Genomic DNA, 19078 nt, shown 5'->3' with positions numbered 1-19078 from the left:
ACTTTGACTGAAGCTGCTGAGAGACCCTAAGTCGGAGGACACCTAACTAAGCTGCACGTGGATTCCTGACCCACAGAAATGGTGCGATAATAAACATCTGTTGCTCTACGCTGCTAAGTTTTAGGGTAATTTGCTACACAGCAGTAGATAGATAACAAATATACCCTTCACCTGGAGATCATTATTGTTTATATTTTAGGGTATGCCTCTTCAAGGATTTTCCTACACCCACATATATGCAGAATAAGTGTTCTAGTTGAAACTGAATTTTTTTTTTTTTTTGGAAACACTCTATAAAAGGCAAATGCATAGGGCAGAGGCACAATATTTCCTTTTATTACTACAAGAAATTTTTGCATTCCAGAATGATAGCTCGTATTTCTTTTTGAGCCAAATTGTCCCTTTGTTCTGGGGAGTAGGCCATTTGGTCATGCAATCATCAGATCCCATTCTGAAGTAGGGAGGTTTCAGACACTAAGTTAAGTCACTCAGCATAATAATGTAAATGTTATTATCCTCAGGGGGGGTGGAACTAATTTCTACAAATTATGTTTCCTTTTAGGAAAGCAATTTTCCCCTCTCCAGAAGGGTTGGCAGCGAGCACTCCTGGGAGGGGAGATAAGCTTGACACTCTTGAGAGGGAAGTAATAAGCTAGTCCTTGCAAGATGGTGACTAGCAGGCAGAGAAGGAGAGAAACAACCAACAGCGGACACCTGGGTGAGTCTGAAGCAAGCATCAGTTTTCTGGGAGCAAGTATCTAGTCTCTAATGTGAAGTTTTCCTTTCTTGGTTTTGCCATTCCCATATATTACACCCAAGCACTCAGGACAGTTTCATTAAGCATCATGGCTCAGCCTCATCCGTGTTTGGAGAATTGAGGGAATCAGTTGTTGTCCATGTTTTTGCAAAGCTTCATGATGAAAGAGCCTGGAGAAGCTGGCTTCAAGAGGGCAAGAGGTGACCCACAAAGGAGCAAAGTGCCAGGCTAAGGTGACAAGAGGCAGGGAAGGAGAATCTTCTAGAAGCAAGAACCTCTTGCAGTGAGGCTGGATGCGGGCTAGAGCCACAGGATATGAATAGTAAAGGCAAGTGTAGTCTCTGGAGGCTAGAGGAGGCTGGAAAGTCAAAGTTACACGTTTATTTTTTATAACAAATTGCAATCAAACTGAACATACTGTCTATAGCCTGCTTAATTCCCTTAGCAATATATTGTGTCTCAAAAATTCTTCTACAGTGCAATTTGTACTGGCTGCTAAGCATTCCATTGATGTGAAAAGCATAATTTATTTTACCAATTTCCTATTATTGGACATGTAGGTCATTTACAAATTTTCACTATTATAAACAATGCTTCAATGAACATCTTTGTACTAAATCTCTGTTCAAAACTATAATGATATCTTTAGAATACATTGCTAGTAATGGAATTGTTAGATCAAAGGATCTACACATTTTATGAGTTTTTGATGCATTTTTCCAAATTGCTTTCCTGAAAAGTTATACTCAACTCCTGCCAACAGAGGCTGACAGTGTACTTTGCTCCACCACTTAACCAAAACTGGATATTATCTTTTTATTATTTTTATATCATGATATACATGCATGTTCTTATACTTGCTTGAACACACTATAAGAGAGATATGGTTGAAAACTACCCTTTTGCCTGGTTCTTATGTGCAGCTCAAGTACAAGCAATGAACGTCATTCTAGGCAGCCCTCAGGACTACTGGAGCAGGCAAACAGGAAGGCCCCTCCTGGCAGCTCCTTGTCATATACTGCTCACCTCAGCAGCCGTCTCTGAGATGAGTACAAATGTAGGTTATATTGACTACAAAAGCTCTTTTCTTCTGCATCTAACATTTGCAACTTATCCATACCTAGGTTAAAAAAAGTTTTTCTTTTGCCAAGAAATAATGCTAAAAATAGATGAAACATCTATAAGTCTTAGAGAACTGAAAAAAGGAAAGAAAATGCTTTTCTAGCTATGGGGAGTGACTACTGCTATTGACAAGTAGAGAAACACTCTTTGTAAAACAAGGCTTTTTTAACCAAAGAACCAAAATGGAAATGTTCCATTTTTATCTCATTGTCCCATCTGAGATTGTGTCCTCTGCTCTTTTCCCATTCAACCACTATAAAGTCTTACCCAATTAGCAGTTTAATTTGAGAACCTTTAGATAACATATCAATTCTGTAAAATGTATTGAACGGATATTAAGTGCTCTGTGGGAATAGAGAAGGGGAGATCAGGGTGACAAAGAATGAGGAACAGTCACTGGCTCCATCCTCAGGAATTCCCCACCTAGTGCAGAGTCAACACACACACACACACACACACACACACACACACAGCCAACAACAACCCCTGCCCTAGTGAACAAGCTGAACAGAAGTGTGAGAAACCTTGTGAGCGAGAGCAGAGGGGAGCGATAGAGTGACTGAGAAGACAGACAGACCCAGGGAGGAGATGGACTGACCCCACCTGGGAGAGAAGAGAAGGGTTGCAGAAGGAGGAGAATGGACCATGACAAGGAGCTCTGAGAGCCGGAGAAAATAGCTAGAGCCAAGGAACTGAGTGTGTAAATGAATGCATGGGGCATAGAGGACACGGCAGAGACAAGGTTGAAAAGAAGGTTAAAGGCTACATATTGCATGATTCCAACTACATAGCATTCTGGAAAAAGCAAAATCTGTGGGGGCAGGAGATATATGGGAAATCTCTGTACATTCCTGTCAACTTTGCTGTGAATCTAAACCTACTCTAAAAAAGTTAAATCTTTAAAAAAAAAATGTTGGGGGCTGAAACTTAAGGCCTTGCATGCAGTGCTAAGGAATGTGAACCTGACTCTATAGACCAGTGTTCTCCAAACTTTTGACCATACCCTCTATTCATTGGAAAAGTCTCTGAGTATACACTCTAATGCAGGTATGCACATTTATTTACTTACAAATTATGTACCTGACCTGCTATGCTAGTGTGTCATACTATTTGTATATTATGAAAGATATAGGAAAATGTAAACTAAAAAGGATGAGATTATCATATTTAAATATCTTGCTAATTGTGATGGCTTCTTACTAGCAGAAGCACATTCTCAAAGCACACTGTACACTTAGTTAACAAAAATTGTATGTAAAATTTACATTTCAAAAAGTCTTCTTGATAACTTTGAGTTTGTATAGCCAACTACTTGCTGGAGCTCCTTAGAGGACTGGTAAAATAATGACCTCATTTTTTGACATGTTGAGTTGGAGACACCACTCTGTGGTGCATCCACAAGGAAACGTCTAAAAGGAAAGTGGTAATATGGATCTAGAGCAGTGTACTGGGCTGAAGAATGTCCCCTCAAAATTCTTATTCACCTGGAACCTCGAAATGTGCCCTTATTTGGAAATAGGGTCTTTGTAGATACAATTAGTCAAGTTAATGTGAGGTCATACTGGATTAAGGTGGGCTCTAATACAATGACTGGTGTCCTTACAAAAAGAGAGAAATTTGGACACAGACATACAGAGAGGAGAAGTCCATGGGAAGACAGAGGCAGAGACTGGAGTGATGCGTCTACAAACCAAAAACACCAAGGATTACTGGCAACCACCAGAAGCCAGAATAGGCGTGGAAGGATTTCTCCCGTAGAGCCTTCAGAGGGAGCATGGTTCTGCCAAAACAATGGGATTTCAGACTTCTGGCCCCTAGAACTGTTAAAGGATAAGTTTCTATTATTTTAAGCCACCCAGTTTGTGGTACTTGGTTACAGCAGCCCTAGGAAACCAATACAGGCAGATTCCTAATTAGGGATCAGTTTTAAGAGCTGAAGTTGCAGGAGACAGTGCACCTTCAAGAAGATTCAGAGAGTAGGGGAAAGATCCAAACCAGAATGAGGGCAAAGAGAATGTGAGAAGCAAGTTGAGAAGCCAAAGTAAACACTGGACAAGGAATCAGGAAATGAGAAGGAACCTTTGGTTTGAAGAGGGAGATAGTCAGGGTTGGTGGTGGGACAGAGAGCAATGTCATGAAGCCAAAGCAGGTAAATTTTGAAGAGGGTTCTGGTAGTCAGTGGAGACAGATGCCCCCAAAATATTTAACAAGATGAGAAATGGAACTCTTACAAGGCAAGTGATCAACAAACATTTTTAACCACCAAAATCCAAAGAAAAAAAACTTTGAATACCAAAGTTATTGATTCCAAGATACATTAAGTGAAAAAATTAAGTTCCAAGACCGTATAGAGAATATCAGATAGAATATACACCAAACTATTAAAATGATGATCACTGGGGGGGACTTTCACATTCTGCATCACATATTCTGAACTATTTTCTTTTTTACCAACAAGGATTTATCAATTTTAATCAGAAAAAGATAAAGACTTAAAAAAAGAACAGAATACAAACCAGCACGTGCGGTGTCTCATCTTCATAAGATGACTTACCTCTCTGTGGGTATATGGATAAAAAGAGATCTTAAAAGCCAAAATGCTACAACCATTCGATCCCAGAAATTTTTACTTCCTTTTTTCTGCATATGTTGTCCTTTTCTCTTTTGTTTTACTCTTTTAAATTGAGCAAATATGATTTTCTCCAAAAATAAGGTCATTGGCATTAAAGTCTAAGACCTCCTCTTCTCTGGTTACTTTTTTCTCCACCTGAGTCAACAGCACCAAATGGACAAACAAGTTCACCTTTGATGCTCTTAATACTTTTCCTCTGTTAAAGCTCTTAATTTATTCCAAAAGGACCCAAGCAAGGCAAAAGAGATATCCATGTAATACAAGCACATTCCAGATGTTGTCACTCTAGCAAAGGTCATCCTAAAATTACATGACCTCTAACTGTGCAAGGCAGGCAAAAAAAGTCCCGTCTCCTTCTCTCACTCGCAATTCCACTTGGCTTCCTCTCTCCCTAACACTATTTGGAAGTATTTCTCTCCTACCCCCTTGGAACATGAGGTAATTTTGTACCAATAACTATATTTTCTGCAGTTTGTTTAATTTTTTCCCTACTTGAAAATCTTGCACACACCGAAGCATAGATGTCTTTGTTTCTTCAGCTACATTCCATTCTTTTTATTACATCCAATTTTCTCCCTAAAGAAAACTGTGCTTAAATAAAGGCAGTAGCCACATTTTTATACTTTTTGGACCTGTTTTCACAAGAGATTCTACAAATCTTTCCCGAAGTCCTTCCCTCCCTAAGGGAAGTCCTCACACAGCAGGCGGACAAGCTTGAGGAAGGCAGCATGTGGAAGGAGATGCTGAGCCCTCAGGTTGAGAGAGGGTGCAGGACAGCAGAGCAGGTTCCCATACAGCACCCGTTCAGGTTGGACCTCACCTCTCCTTTGTTATTGTGAAAAATTCCTTGTTAATTGTTAAAATTGGTATGTTTTCCTCTAAGGTGCTTTTCTGAGGGGAAGAAAAGCAAACTTTTAATCTTGTGCCACCTCCTATAATGCCCTGAGAAGAGAACGACATCATCTCTTGTGGTATTCTTGCCAAAAATGAAAAACCTGAATTCAGTCAGGAGGAGACTTCAGACAACTTCAAACTGGTGGACACGCTACAGAATAACTAGCCAGCACTCTTCAAAAGCATCAGTCACGAAAGACAAAGACAGACTGAGGAACCACTCCAGGCGCAAGGAGGCTAAGGAAACACGGTAACTAAATGTACTATGGGGTCCTGGATTGGATCCTAGACCAGAAAAAGGACATTAGTGAGACAATGGGAGACAGTTGAATGACTTAATTTGAAATTAAATTCTAATTTGCGGATTAATTACCAGTATCTTATCAGTGTTGGTCTCGGTTTTGATCACTGTACTGTGGTTGCACGCGTTCAATCTGTGAAGCAGCAGAGCAAAGGGTATAGGGGATCTTTGTACTATTTTTGCAACTCCTTTTGTAAACCTGAAATTATTTCAAAGCAAAAAGTTAAAAAATATTAATAATGTAAACATTTATTAAGTGAGAGATGACTGTCTTCCTCCTCCATGCCCCTTCCTTCCTTCTTCAAGGTACCACGTCTCGCTGGCTATCCCCTGGCTTCTCAGGGCCACGTGCTGGTCTCCAAACAGGATTCCCTGGCTTGGAACCATCCTCACCCTCTTGCTCATCAAAAGGAATCTATGCCCAGTCCCCTTCCTTCAGGGACCTGTGAGGTTGACGGGAGCTGACCTGATGAACCCGTGTGAGCTAGGTGCTAACGGTTAATCGGAGCTCTCTGCATGCACCTGTGAAATCACTTGACCCACCAGGCACAGGTGAGAGCCCCGCGTGCACGGTTTGCAGAACCAGAGGACTGACGTTTGAATGAGGGGTAGGTGGCACCCTGTTCAGACTAGACGAAAGGCCACCAAAATCATAAGTTTTACGTCTAGCCCAAGGCAGAAGTGCTCACACTTGGCTGTGGAACAGAATCTCCCAGGGGGCTTGCGAAACTTCTGACTCCTACGCTCCACTCCGGGCTACTGAGGCAGAAGGGCCTCGAGAGGGCATAGGAAACTGTGTTTTCACAATTCTTCTGAAGATTCTGATCAATAGGCCTCAAGAGAGAGGGCTACAATCACAGGAACAGGGCATCTTGGGGATTCCTCAGGACAGAATAGGGTAGAGAGAGGAAGCAAAAAAATGATGAAAGAAACAGATTCCACATCACGTTTTGAGTGTCCCATGTGAGCCAGGCCTGTGAGACACACCCCCATGCTGGTCTCAGTGAAGCTTCACAAAATCTTGGGAGGAGGGGTAAGGATCTGTGCCCATTTTATAGATGGCAAAACTGAGGTCTCAGTGGATTTCAGCAACTTGCTCAAAGTGTCTAAGTTAAAGGTTCTTGGTTTTTGGCTTTTATTTTTCCTGCCAAGTAACTCTTTTAAGAATGAACGTAGAAGACAAGCTTTAGGGGTACTTTTACTATCCCCCAAGAGCTGTGGAGAACAAGATAGTATGGGAGCTGCTCCCACCTTTTCCCAAGGACACTGTCCCTGTAAGTCTTACTGGAACCAGCAACTCCAGCGAGCCGTCTGTCTTCAGAACTCTCTGGGCCAGTGTGGGTGCCAGCCTTCACGTCCATGTTCCCTCACCTCCAGGGGACCCAGGTTGGCCTTCCTGAGAGCTCTTCCATCATGCTGAATTTGGTGACAGCACAGGGTGAGCCCGTGGTTGTGCAGCTCAGCAAACCTCCAGCAGCTAGCTCCCTTCTCATGGGTCACCAGTCTTTGCACTTGACATGGAAGAAGGGAAAGCATCTCGTTCCCCAGGGGGAGACACCAGCTCCTCACCACACACGTGACCTGAGTGCTAGGAGGACCACCCCTCCTCTCGCTGCCTCCCAGTCCTCTTCCCACAAGCCGTGGGGCGGGGCCCACAGGAGGGCAGTGGGGGGTGGCAGGCGCCATCCTGCAGGTGCTTGATAAGCCTGGCATGGAGTGTCTGGCCAAACCCTCAGGACTCGGTGCTGAGCTTCTGGTTTCAGACTTGGACCTCAGCCACCGTTTGAGACCACAGCACAGCTTCCAGCCTATAAATGAGGGAATGAGCTTTGGCATCAGACAAAACTGGGTTCAAACCCTGGCTCGTCCACTTACTATGTAAGTTGCTTCACTTTTCCAACCATAAATTGTTATCCCTTCTGTTTGGCTGCTAGGAAACCCTGAGGCAGATTGACGGCCACCTCTAATAACTCTCCTAGTGTGCTGAGTATTTCTGGGGGGCTTAGTACTCCTTCCAATCTTTGCCTCCACTCCACTCCTCCGCATCAAGGTTTTATTGTTTTCCTCTCGAATCGTAAGCACTTCTGTTAACTATCTCAGATCTTTCAAAGAACAGCAGGGGGAGAAATAATCAACTTAGCTCATGGAGACTATGTTTCCTCATCTGGGAAGATGTTGATAAGAATTCCCACTTCACTGGATGGTAGGGAGGATAGATTAAGTCACCCTGCACAGTGCCCCAGCAGAGGGCCTGGAGTAGGGCGGGGAGAGGCTCGCAGGGGCTGGGTCCCTCTCCTACCAACCTTACCTCCTTCCATGCCAAGGCTGAGGACCTCAGGGACTCAGATGGCATTTCATGGAGAAACGTTTCTCAGTGATTGCTTTTTCCAAAACAGACCGTTAGGATGTGAGGTTGTTGGACAATATTGGGCCAATCATGCATGAAAGATAGGTGCATGGTGGGAGAGAGGCGAGGGAGGGGAGGATAGTGCTGGCACTATGGACCCAGCGTGAGCCCTGTGTGGGTGGACAACTGCCAAGTATATATCTCCCCATTTAATCATGCCACAAAAGCAGTCACAAATCTTACCTCCTCTTGTTTATTGATGAGGTCCCCCACCCTGTTTTCAATACTAGTTAACCTTTTTGCCATCAGCCTGTGGTCACAAGGCCCAAAATTCCTTCCACTGCATGTCACAAGGCCCGGGAAAGCATGTTGCCCTGGAATTTTCGGAGCTGGCCCTCATATTCTTTCCAGAAGGTGCCCTGGTAATGATGGGGAGGGAGGTGATAGGGAAGAATTTTGGCTGGATTTTGCTTATAAGCAAATTGAGGCTGCGCTGATGGGGGTCCGAGGGCAGGAAGGAACGGGGAGACAGGTGCCACCTCTGGTCCTGTGCCCACGGCGTCGTTTGGGAGTCAGAAGGTTTCCTGTATTCCTTTCCTCATAAAGCTGCACAAGCCTTGGAATGAAAACCACACCCCCCCCCAGCTTTGAGCCGACAGGCATTGTCCAAAAACACGGTGGCCTGGATGTCACCCACGAGGCCTTTCCATCACATCCAACCACGTCAGTCAGCCCAGCTTCGGTGGGGAGGGGTAGGATAAGTGTTTCTTTCATCTGGAATAGAGCTAAGATTTTTTTCTTTTGTGATGTGATCTTCTGACTCTTGTGTGCTACAAGAACAAACTAGACAGGGACTCTGTGACGTGGGGAAGAAGAGGCCACCAAGGCCCCTAAAGATGCACTGCAGCTGGCAGTGGTTTTCCCATTTGTCATCAAGGCCAGTCTGGGCTTCGTGGTAGAAAAACATTCCGCCCATTTAAAGAATTATTACTTAATCATGTCAGCAGATTGGGGCTTTATACATGTGTAGGGTCACTTCTGGGTGATCCTAAACTGTCTGGACATGGAAAGGAAGCCAAAACACATGTTAGCACTAAGGACTGGCCATCCAGGGGACAGCCTTATAGGAGCACACTCGATGTAACCGACAAGGAGAATTCTTAGGCAGATGTGGGCTGTAACACCAACGGGGTCCTGGTGACATTATAAAACTTAAGACAGGCTCCAATGGCTTGTGGAGTCAGCAGATGGGCCAAAGAGAATTATGGCATGTCATGCAAAGCCCAGCAGGGCAGCAGTTTGTTACTGCCCTTAGCCATGGGGAGCCCAACAGCTGAGGTTTTTAAAAATCACACTCACCTAGGCCTCGAATTTTGCACATAATTTTTTTAGCACTTGGCATTTATAAAACCATGAGGCAGCTTAACATTCCTATGGGCCCTGCTTTCAAGTGAGGAAAACTGAAATGCCAAAAAGAGCAAGCCACTTTGGTGGGCTTACCTCACCACCTCCCAATCCTGGTTCTGTGCTTGCAGTATGGGAAGCTCTGAGTCCTTGGAAAAATCTAAGAGCAATGAAGATAAGCAAAGGGCAAGCTTATGGGACAGGAAAGACAACCTGCAAAAGAGATATTGAATCATTACAGAAGCAAGATGAGACTAACTCATCCAGCGGATGTACAAGTGCTGCCAATGTGAGGAAGAATGCCCTTGTGGCAAGGCTGTTAGTCCCAAGCAGGTGGCCGAGAGAGTCAGAAAGTCCTTTGAGAAAGAGACAGGCAAACTCCACTTTCTGGAGTGGTTGAAGCTCAGAACCCCCGAGTGTAGAAACTGTTCATGCCACCTTTTCAAGACTCTTATGAGTCCATGGTTAATGATTTTAGCTTAAGGTTCTCTGCCTAAAAAAGGCAGTAAACAAATAAAACAGCCTTACAAAAAAAGTCATGGCAATAGCCAAAAGAGGGAAACAACCCAAATGTTCATCAACAAATGAATGGATAAACAAATTGTGGTATATCCATACAATGGAATATTATTTGGCCATAAAAAGGAATAAAGTGGGGCCGGCCCGGTGGCACAAGCGGTTAAGTGCGCGCGCTCCGCTGCGGCGGCCCGGGGTTCGCTGGTTCGGATCCCGGGCGCGCACCGACGCACTGCTTGGTAAGCCATGCTGTGGCGGCGTCCCATATAAAGTGGAGGAAGATGGGCACAGATGTTAGCCCAGGGCCGTCTTCCTCAGCAAAAAAAAGAGGAGGGTTGGCGGATGTTAGCTCAGGGCTGATCTCCTCACAAAAAAAAAAAAAAAAAAAAAAAAAGGAATAAAGTGCTGAAATATGCTACAATATGGATGAACCTTGAAAATAATTATGTTAAGTGTAAGAAACCAAACATGAAAGGCCACATATTGTATGATTCCATTTATATGAAATATCCAGATTTGGCAAGTCCATAGAGATAGAAACCAGCTTAGTGGTTGCCGGGGCCTAGGAGGTCAGGGGTGGAGAGGAGAATGGACAGTGACTGCGTAATGGGCGCAGGGTTTCTGTTGAGGGTAATGAAAATGTTTTGGAACTAGATGGAGGTAATGATTGCACAACATTGTGAATGTATAAATGCCACTAAACTGTACAGTTTAAAATGGTTAATTGTGTTACGTGTTCATTTTCTGAAAACTTATAGCATCACTCAGATGGATGCTCTCCATGCTCTTGTCACTGCTAGAGCAGATGAGGGAGGTGTGAGGGAAGCAGGAGCAATTCATGTAACTGAAGACACGTAAATGCATCAGAGCGCAGGCTTTGGGGAAGAAGAGAGCTCAGTAAATACTTCCTAGGCTCTGCAGTCCAGAAGAGGGCCCTGGGAATATCCCATGAAAACACTTTTAGCAGGTCTGCCCTTGCTGGAGAAGGGAAACATATTTTTACCAAAGTTCCAGACCCTTTCTTGGCGGCCCAGCCAAAGAAGGGGTGGGCCTGGCTCTCAGTTCCCGAGCACCAATTAGCTAGACAGAGACCTCATTTACAAACACCACTGAAGAAGGAAAAGACCACAGTGGAGCAGAGCCCAGCAGCTTCAAATGCAGCTCCAGGCCCCTTCTCAAATTCCTGATGTGGGGAGCGCAGCACTGCCTGAATTGGGCCTCCCCCCCTTTACATAGCTGAGTTCAGTAGAGCCAGCCTCCTTCCAGCCCACCAAACGATTTCTCTTACTGGGTCAGGTGCAGTCCCTGCATTAGGCGCCTCCTTCCGCTGTCTGCCCCACAAGCCATGAGCGCCCATTGGAAAGTTCCAGCAAGCGGCGATGGTGACTGAAAAATTATTACCTTAAGTTCAAAATAATCCTATCTTAGGGTGCTTTATGATCTTTATTTGATACCTTAAACACTTTTCTTAAGAAGACTTTATGCAGAAAATGTCGTGCTCTTGTTTTCTTAGAAGTGAGCTTTCCTTTGAAACAAAAGTTGGAATAAACAGATTCTGTTTCTTTAAGAGAAGAATGTTGCATAACAGCATTTATAGCTCTAAAAAATATTTTAAATACTTAAAAATTTTAACATATATGTTATTCCAAAATGTCTGAAATGAATAAACTGACTTTTCTATGTGTTCTCCGTGGCCGAGGCTGGGGAAAGAAATGTTTAAATGATGACTATAAACGTTTGAAAAATCAATTTTATGACTCCACTAGACTAAATTTCATAAATGATTAGAGTTACTTAATAATTTTCTTGAGTATGGAGTTTAGTGACTACACAACGTTATTGCTTCTTAGATGTCTGTCTCAGGGCTTCCATATATCTGCCCATGGAGCAGCTGTGGTTTTCTACTGCTGTTACAGCAACGAAGGTGGTAGATACATGAATGGATGGATGATGATGATGATGATGACAAGGATGATATTTTTAGTTTTTTATGTTCTTTAAAGTTTCTAGCTCTTGCCCTTTTCCAACTGCTTTTTTTTTTTTATTCTCTAACATTTAAAGAACACAAGTTCTCTTTAGACTGAATTAAATGCTAAATGCACACAAGAAAGTAGGGTAGCTGAGGTTGTCATGGTCAGGTCAACCCAGCCACTTTACCTCATGTGGCAGACACCACTGACTCCTGTTATGGGTTGAACTGTGTCCCCCAAAATTTACATGTTGAAGTCCTAGCCCTCAGTACATCAGAATGTAACCTTATTTGGGTGGGAATAGGGTCAGTGCAGATGTAATTAGTTAAAATGAGGCCGTACTGGAGCAGGGTGGGCCCCTAATCCACTGTGACTGGTGTCCTTATAACAGAGGGTAATTTGAACAAAGACATGCACACAGGGAGGGCGCCGTGTGAAGATGAAGGCAGAGATCAGGGTGTTGCTCCTACATGCCAAGGAACACCAAAGATTGCTGGCAAACTACCAAAACCTGGGGGAGACGCCTGGAACAGATTCTTCCTCACAAACCTCAGAAGGAGCCAACCCTACCAACACTTTGATCTTGGACTTCTAGCCTCCAGAATTGCTAGACAATAAATTTTATTATTTAAGCTACACAGTTTGTAATATTTTGTTACAACAGCCCTAGAAACTTATTACAACTGCCTAGCCCACAGTCAGTCCTCTCTCCTTTCTTAGTTTGTTGCATTTTGAGATCATATATGCAGCTACAGGTTCAGAAAAGGGAGCCTTCTCTAGACCCAGGCTCCCGGGAAAGGAGCCACGGTACGTCTAAACCAAGATGGCAACCCCACAGGCATTGGCTAGTGACCTGTTTGAGGTAAGCTCGTGACTTGGTTCTAGTCAAAAAGAGCTAAAGTAAATCTTCTCAGAAGGATTTTACTCCTAGATGAAAAAGGGAGAGAAGGAGAAAAAGAAAGGGAGAGAAGAAAGAGAGAGAGATGGCACAGTGGGGAAGAGAGGGAGTTGGGGGAAGGAGAGAGAGGGAGGAAGGAGAGAGACAGAAGGCAGGGAGAGAGAGAGAACTTTCTCCTTCCTTCTTGGAGCACTGTTGGAACCTCAGAGCTGTGATGACCATCTTGTGATCTTGACAAAAAGGCCAAAAGAATTAAAGAATCACTAACTCAGAGGGTGGACCTGCTGAACAAACTCGGAGACAGCTGACCACCGACTCCTTGTTAAGAGCACATTTTCCTGCGCTTTAAGCTCCTCTTAGTCCAGTTGCCTGGGGATTTGCAGAGGAAGGCAGCCTACCGGATGCTCCTTGATGTCATGTGTTCCGCAGGCTTTGAAAGAGCATCCCATGGCTTCTCTTCAGGCCACACTATCAAGTGCCCAAAGGAGCAACAGAATTAGAGCTGCAAAACGAGAGATTCTCAGTATCTTAGATTAGCTTAGATTTTAAAATATATTCTTCTGTATCTACGTTTGTACTGTTTTGCTACGTTTGCTCCTACTCACTACTGCACACATTTGTGCTATTATAGAAAGTATAACTCATTTAGAGACCCAACAAAATCTGCCAGCTATGAAATGCCTTCTGCGCTCCTCAGTGGTGGGGAGGAGGCGAGGGGGGTGTGTTTAAGTATCCCCAGCCTTTGAGTGTGAAGCATTGTCCTCCCTGCAGAATCTTCTTAGGAGGCTTTTGTGCGTAGTTGCTTCGCTTTATCAACACCCCTCTCCGTGGCAGGCATCAGCAGGTACTAAAAACTGCCCACTTGATGCGTCCCTGTGCTTTTGCTCTTTCGTTACTTTATGACGATGTCAGTCTGATGTCTCACTTTCAGGTGAATGTCAGCTCTGGCTCCAGCCCTTGGAAAATCTGGCTTGGTTCAGGGACTCCCTGGAATGGGACAACGTCCTATCCCTCAAGGAGTTTATAATCCACGGAGAAAAAAACATCTACAACGTATGGAGTGTATGTTATATACCGTGAACTGTGCTGAGAAGTTTAAATACATCATCTCGTTTATGCACCTAAGCCCATGTAACTAACCTCATTCAAAGTCTTGTGTCAAACACACCGCACAGGTGCCTAGAAAGGTCACCTAAGCCAGACTAATAGGCACAAGGCACCCTGGCCACTTAGTAAATCTGTACACCTTGAGAGCAAGACCAAAGGGTGTGGTCCGGTCATGCCTCTCTCAGGTGGCTCCAGAGGGACAGCAAGAATCTGACATGCAGCAAAGCGGCCTCCGCAATGGTGAGAAAGCAGAAGGCTGGGGAGTGGCACCCAGAGAGGTTGCCTGGGCAACCACGAGGGAGGGAGCCGTTATGGGTGTCCTCAGAGGAGGCCCGGGCCTGGACGGAAAGGGGAAGGAACCTAAGCTGCTTTGGAGAACTTTTCCTGTAAAGTTCTGAGATGCCATCTCCCCCAGAGCGGTTTCTTTCCCCAACGTGGAGGTCAAAGGGCACTGCATCCAACTCCATCAGGATATTTGTTGAAGTACAAATTCCTACCCCCTTCCTCTGACCTACCAAGTCATAACTGGGGAGGCTGGAGCCTGGAATGACTCTATTAATGAATCATATTGGTGAACCTTACGAAGGCTAGATTGAGAACCACTGCCCTCACCAAGCTAAACATTTATTCATTCAACAAACATTTGTTGTATACCTCCATGTGCTAAGCCCAGTGCTGGGAGATGAGTAAGACAAACTACCCTCATTACCACAAACTATAAGAAAGAGAATCAGGAATACATCTATTTCTGGAAGACTCTGTATTTCCAAGGTCACCAAAGTATCCAAGAAAAACTATTCTACTAATTATGGCTTAATCAACAGAATGAAGAACTGGGAACCTCATGGGCTCAGATTTGAACAGTGAAGAGGTCTGAATAAGTAGATCTGGAGGGCTATTCTTTTTTTTTTTTTTTAATTTTATTTATTTATTTTCCCCCCAAAGCCCCAGTAGATAGTTGTATGTCATAGTTGCACATCCTTCTAGTTGCTGTATGTGGGACGCGGCCTCAGCATGGCCAGAGAAGCGGTGCGTCGGTGCGCGCCCAGGATCCGAACCCGGGCCGCCAGCAGCAGAGCGCGTGCACTTAACCGCTACGCCACGGGGCGGGCCCATGGAGAGCTATTCTCAGCTTCATTAAAAGATGCCCCTGCTGCAAACAGTTTTGTCTTTTTCTCTCCTATAAAAGTGTGAAAACAAAGAAATATCTAGGAAATGCAATTGGGAAAATAAGACTGTTTTAAAAAGTCATTTGCAGAAATGGACAAAAACAAAAGAAATTCTGTGACAGAATCTGTCCCTGTGTTCTAAATCCCTACCCATTTTCCCTCTGACTTCTTCCTCAAAGGTAATATTGCGAGGCCAGGACAGAGTCGGCCTCGCTGTCAGCGGTTCTGGCATCAGCCCGGATCACACACTCCAGCAAACAAGCAGCGTCCAGGCAGGCACAAATGAGGCCCATGAGGTGGCCTGCACAGTTGGGAATAAGTCTGGCTAATCCAGTAAAAAGAAATATCTAACCCAAAACATATGCGTTTAGATATAGCTCTACAAAGCCAACGCTAATTAATCCTCCTGCTCATATAAAACGCAAAGGAATTAACAATATTGCCAAGTCTCACGAAGTCTTGTAATTGCACTGCAGTTCTTTCCAAACCGCAGGCATCTGCCCCGTATGTGGCCACACACCCTCCCTACACCAGCAGGGATCTGCCCTGCATGCAAAGCACCTTGCCCGCAGCCTCACAACGGTGTGTTGTTGAAGCCTGGTACACGTCCCCCACAAACTGCTCGGAACCAGCAAGGTGAGTCCTGTTTACCTTTATAAAAGATCAACTACTGAACGTTGACAGTACTCCAGGAACCCATCAGAGTCCCCTCTGGCGTTCACCTTCCTGGGAAGTTATTTTTGTTTGTTTTTCATGCTAGGAAAGGAATTGACTTGGATTAACACTGTGGGCTCTGGGCACCTTGCCGTCGATTCAGGAAAGGTCATTAAGTACGTTCTTGAGTTAGAATGAAGTAGGCTTTCCTTTTGGTTCAAAGGCTGAAAATGAAAAGCAAGAGAAAGTAGGGTTCCCTTTAGATACAAATTCTGGGATAGAATCCTGGACATACTGGATGGATGATGCTGGTGAGGCATGCAGACTGCTGCCACTGAGGGTGAAGAGGGGTCCTGGGAAGCCGCCAGCCCTGTCTATCACCCCCGCTCAGGCAAGGCGCTTCGGGATCTCATCAGGACGTGAGTTCTGGGGGCATCCTGTTTCCAGCCCATCTTGACCCTGATGCTGGTGTCCATCTTCCCCAGCTGGGAGCTTCCACATGGTTCCCAGCTCCCAGAGACGGGATTGTTCTGCGAGAGGACAAGGAGCCAAACCTTTCTGGGAGGCCCGAGGTGAAAAAGCTCTGACTCGTGATCACGTCAGCTCTGCGGATTATCAGGTTAATGGATAGAATGAACAGTTATTGAGCACCTACATATGTAAGGCAGTGCTGTTGTAGGGACCTTGAGAGGCATGAACGAAGCAAAGATTCTGTTCTCAGGGAGCTTACATTTGGGGGATGAGGAGGAAGGAGGGCAAAGGGCACGTGAATAAATGCATATTGTCATTAGGTTGAGGGTGGGAGGGTGACGCTGATGATACTTGAGCTTTCCAAGTTGCTCATTATATTTGGAAGCTTTGTCAACAGTATGATATTTCTGACTTCTTTCCTGGAACAAGAGCTAGTTACGACCCCTTCAAGGCTTTGGGATTTCATATTCTGCAGTGAAGATTCTGTTTGGAAACATACAAAGTTAAAGTTCACGAGACTTGAACGTCCCGATGCTCCCCTCTCCAGACCACCACAATGTAGTTGAACTCGGGAGGTGATGGATTAGACTACACAGAGCCCACTGTCTTCTTCAAATCTACCTCCCCTGCCATTATTCCTCTGGTCCCACCCCTGCCCCCAACCCAGACTATTTCGTACGATAACTTAAAGGGGAAAACCACATTAATATGAAACCTTGTCTTGGTCAAAGCCACTGTGTACAATAGTGTTTAATTTAGTCGATATAAATGGTGACCTTGGAGCTGTGCAACTGTACACGCATCCCCCAAAATAGCCAGCTGGTTCTCATGCCATTCCAGGTTATGGTCTCCATACGTGGAGCTGTGCAGAGCTGGTGAGCTCCCCGCAGTTTAGAAATCCCTCAGCCTGAGGAAGTCAGATGAGAATAGCTCTAGGACACCTCAGATGTCCAGACCTGGGCTGCCCTCAGGGGCTGGAACTCAACTAGGCCTGTTGAAATTTTCTCAGATTACCTGAGTTAAATTCTTTGAATTACTCCATTCTTCTGAGAATTCTTCCTTGACTTTCCTGTCTAAGTAGCTCCCTCTGTTTTTCACTAGTTTATACCACCCCTGTTTGGTTTCCTTTATACTTATCAACATCTCTAAATAATATATGTGACTATTTACCTGAGTGTTTTCCATCTGATGGTGCTCAGCGCAAGCTACCCCAGGAGGCACCACTCTGGTATGCGGATTATTTCAAGCTGAAGACCATAAGAACTCAGAGAACTCAGGGAGAATATTTGAGTTTCCCCTCCCAAACTGCCTAAAGAATTTAAAACAAAAGATCTGTTTCAGGAAGGAGTTATTATCATGATGGCTGTAAAGATAATGTAGGATAGAGGTTACAACAGGAAAAGCACAAAGCCCCTTTTATCAAAAACTCTCTCTCTCCCTGACCACATTATCTATAGATGACCCTGAGAAGAGTTGTCAGGCAAACATTTGCATTTCTATCTCCATGTGAGTTGCCTTCTTGCCCTCTGAGGTCCCAGACCACTACCCACCCCCAACATCTTCCTCGCCTTTAGCTACAATACTTAAGCGGGCAGCTTAGACTGAGGGACGAGTTGCTCATTTCTGAGTTTTTCCCATGTATACATGTTATTAAACTTGGTATTATTTTCTCCTGCTAACCTGTCTTGTTAATTATTTGGCCAGCCATAAGAACCTTAAGGAAAAGGGCAGAGGGAGATTCTCCCTCTCTCCCGACACATCCTTTCCCTCCAGACCCGATGGCAAGCTCCACCTCTGTCTTGTTCACTGCTGTATTCTCAGCTGAGAACAGTTCCAGATGTGTGATAGGTATTCAATGAATATTTTTCTAATTAATAAATGACTGACAGGAAAGGACAAAGCATGTACACCATAAGGGTCTAGTTTCCCTTCATTCAAACATGGACCAGCAGAAATAGCAAATTATGAGGACAAATAGTCATATAGTATGCACAGAGAGGTTAAATAAGTCTTCAGATGTATACGTAGTTTTGTATCTAGACTCTACTTAAGCCTTTTCCTCCTTTTCATCTAATTAAAGAATTGAACTGAATAGCCTCTGAGATCCCATTCAGCTCTAACATAGCATGACTGATGACATACTTTTGGAGAGACCAGTCCATTTCCCGTCTCTGATCTCTGTTCTCTAAACCAGAAGCAGGGCTAGTACTGCCAGCAATCAAAAGGAGGAATGGTTTGTTTCTAAGATAACTGAAAACAGATCAACACGGGCATTATTTTTGAGAAGCTTCTATTCCTTGGTGGGACTAGCTCTGACTTAGAGAAGCACATTATCATTTCTTTATAATGCCTAAAGGCAGGTTGTGGTTCAGCTTAAGTATGTGTCCCTGGAGATGTCTAACTATAAGTGAGCTCAGAATTGATTGTCTACATCATGTTCTCCCAATAATTGTCCTTGGATGGGTCATTGTTCACGGACAACAGATGCCCCGAAGCGCTTTTCTCTCTCCCTGTCCCCTGAGCATGCAACCTCTCTCCCTACTTGTAGTAACCTAGAGAATGGGAGAAAATATTTGCAAACCATATATCAGATAAGAGGTTAATATCCAAAGTATATAAAGAACTCATTGAAACAGAGAGTAGAATGGCAGTTACTCCAGGGGCTGGAGGTTGGGGAAACCGGGGAGATGTTTTTTAAGGGTGCATTTTCTGTTTGGGCCACTCAGCATACATTTCCTCTACCTCTTGGAAAGAGAAGTTTGATTTTCATTCAAATATCTACCTCCACCATGTACATTGGGGAAAACTGACCCTACTCCCAGCTCCATGGATGAAC

This window comes from Diceros bicornis, chromosome 24, assembly GCF_020826845.1.
Source record: "Diceros bicornis minor isolate mBicDic1 chromosome 24, mDicBic1.mat.cur, whole genome shotgun sequence".
In the NCBI taxonomy this organism is placed as follows: domain Eukaryota; kingdom Metazoa; phylum Chordata; class Mammalia; order Perissodactyla; family Rhinocerotidae; genus Diceros; species Diceros bicornis.
This window is presented reverse-complemented; position numbering follows the sequence as displayed.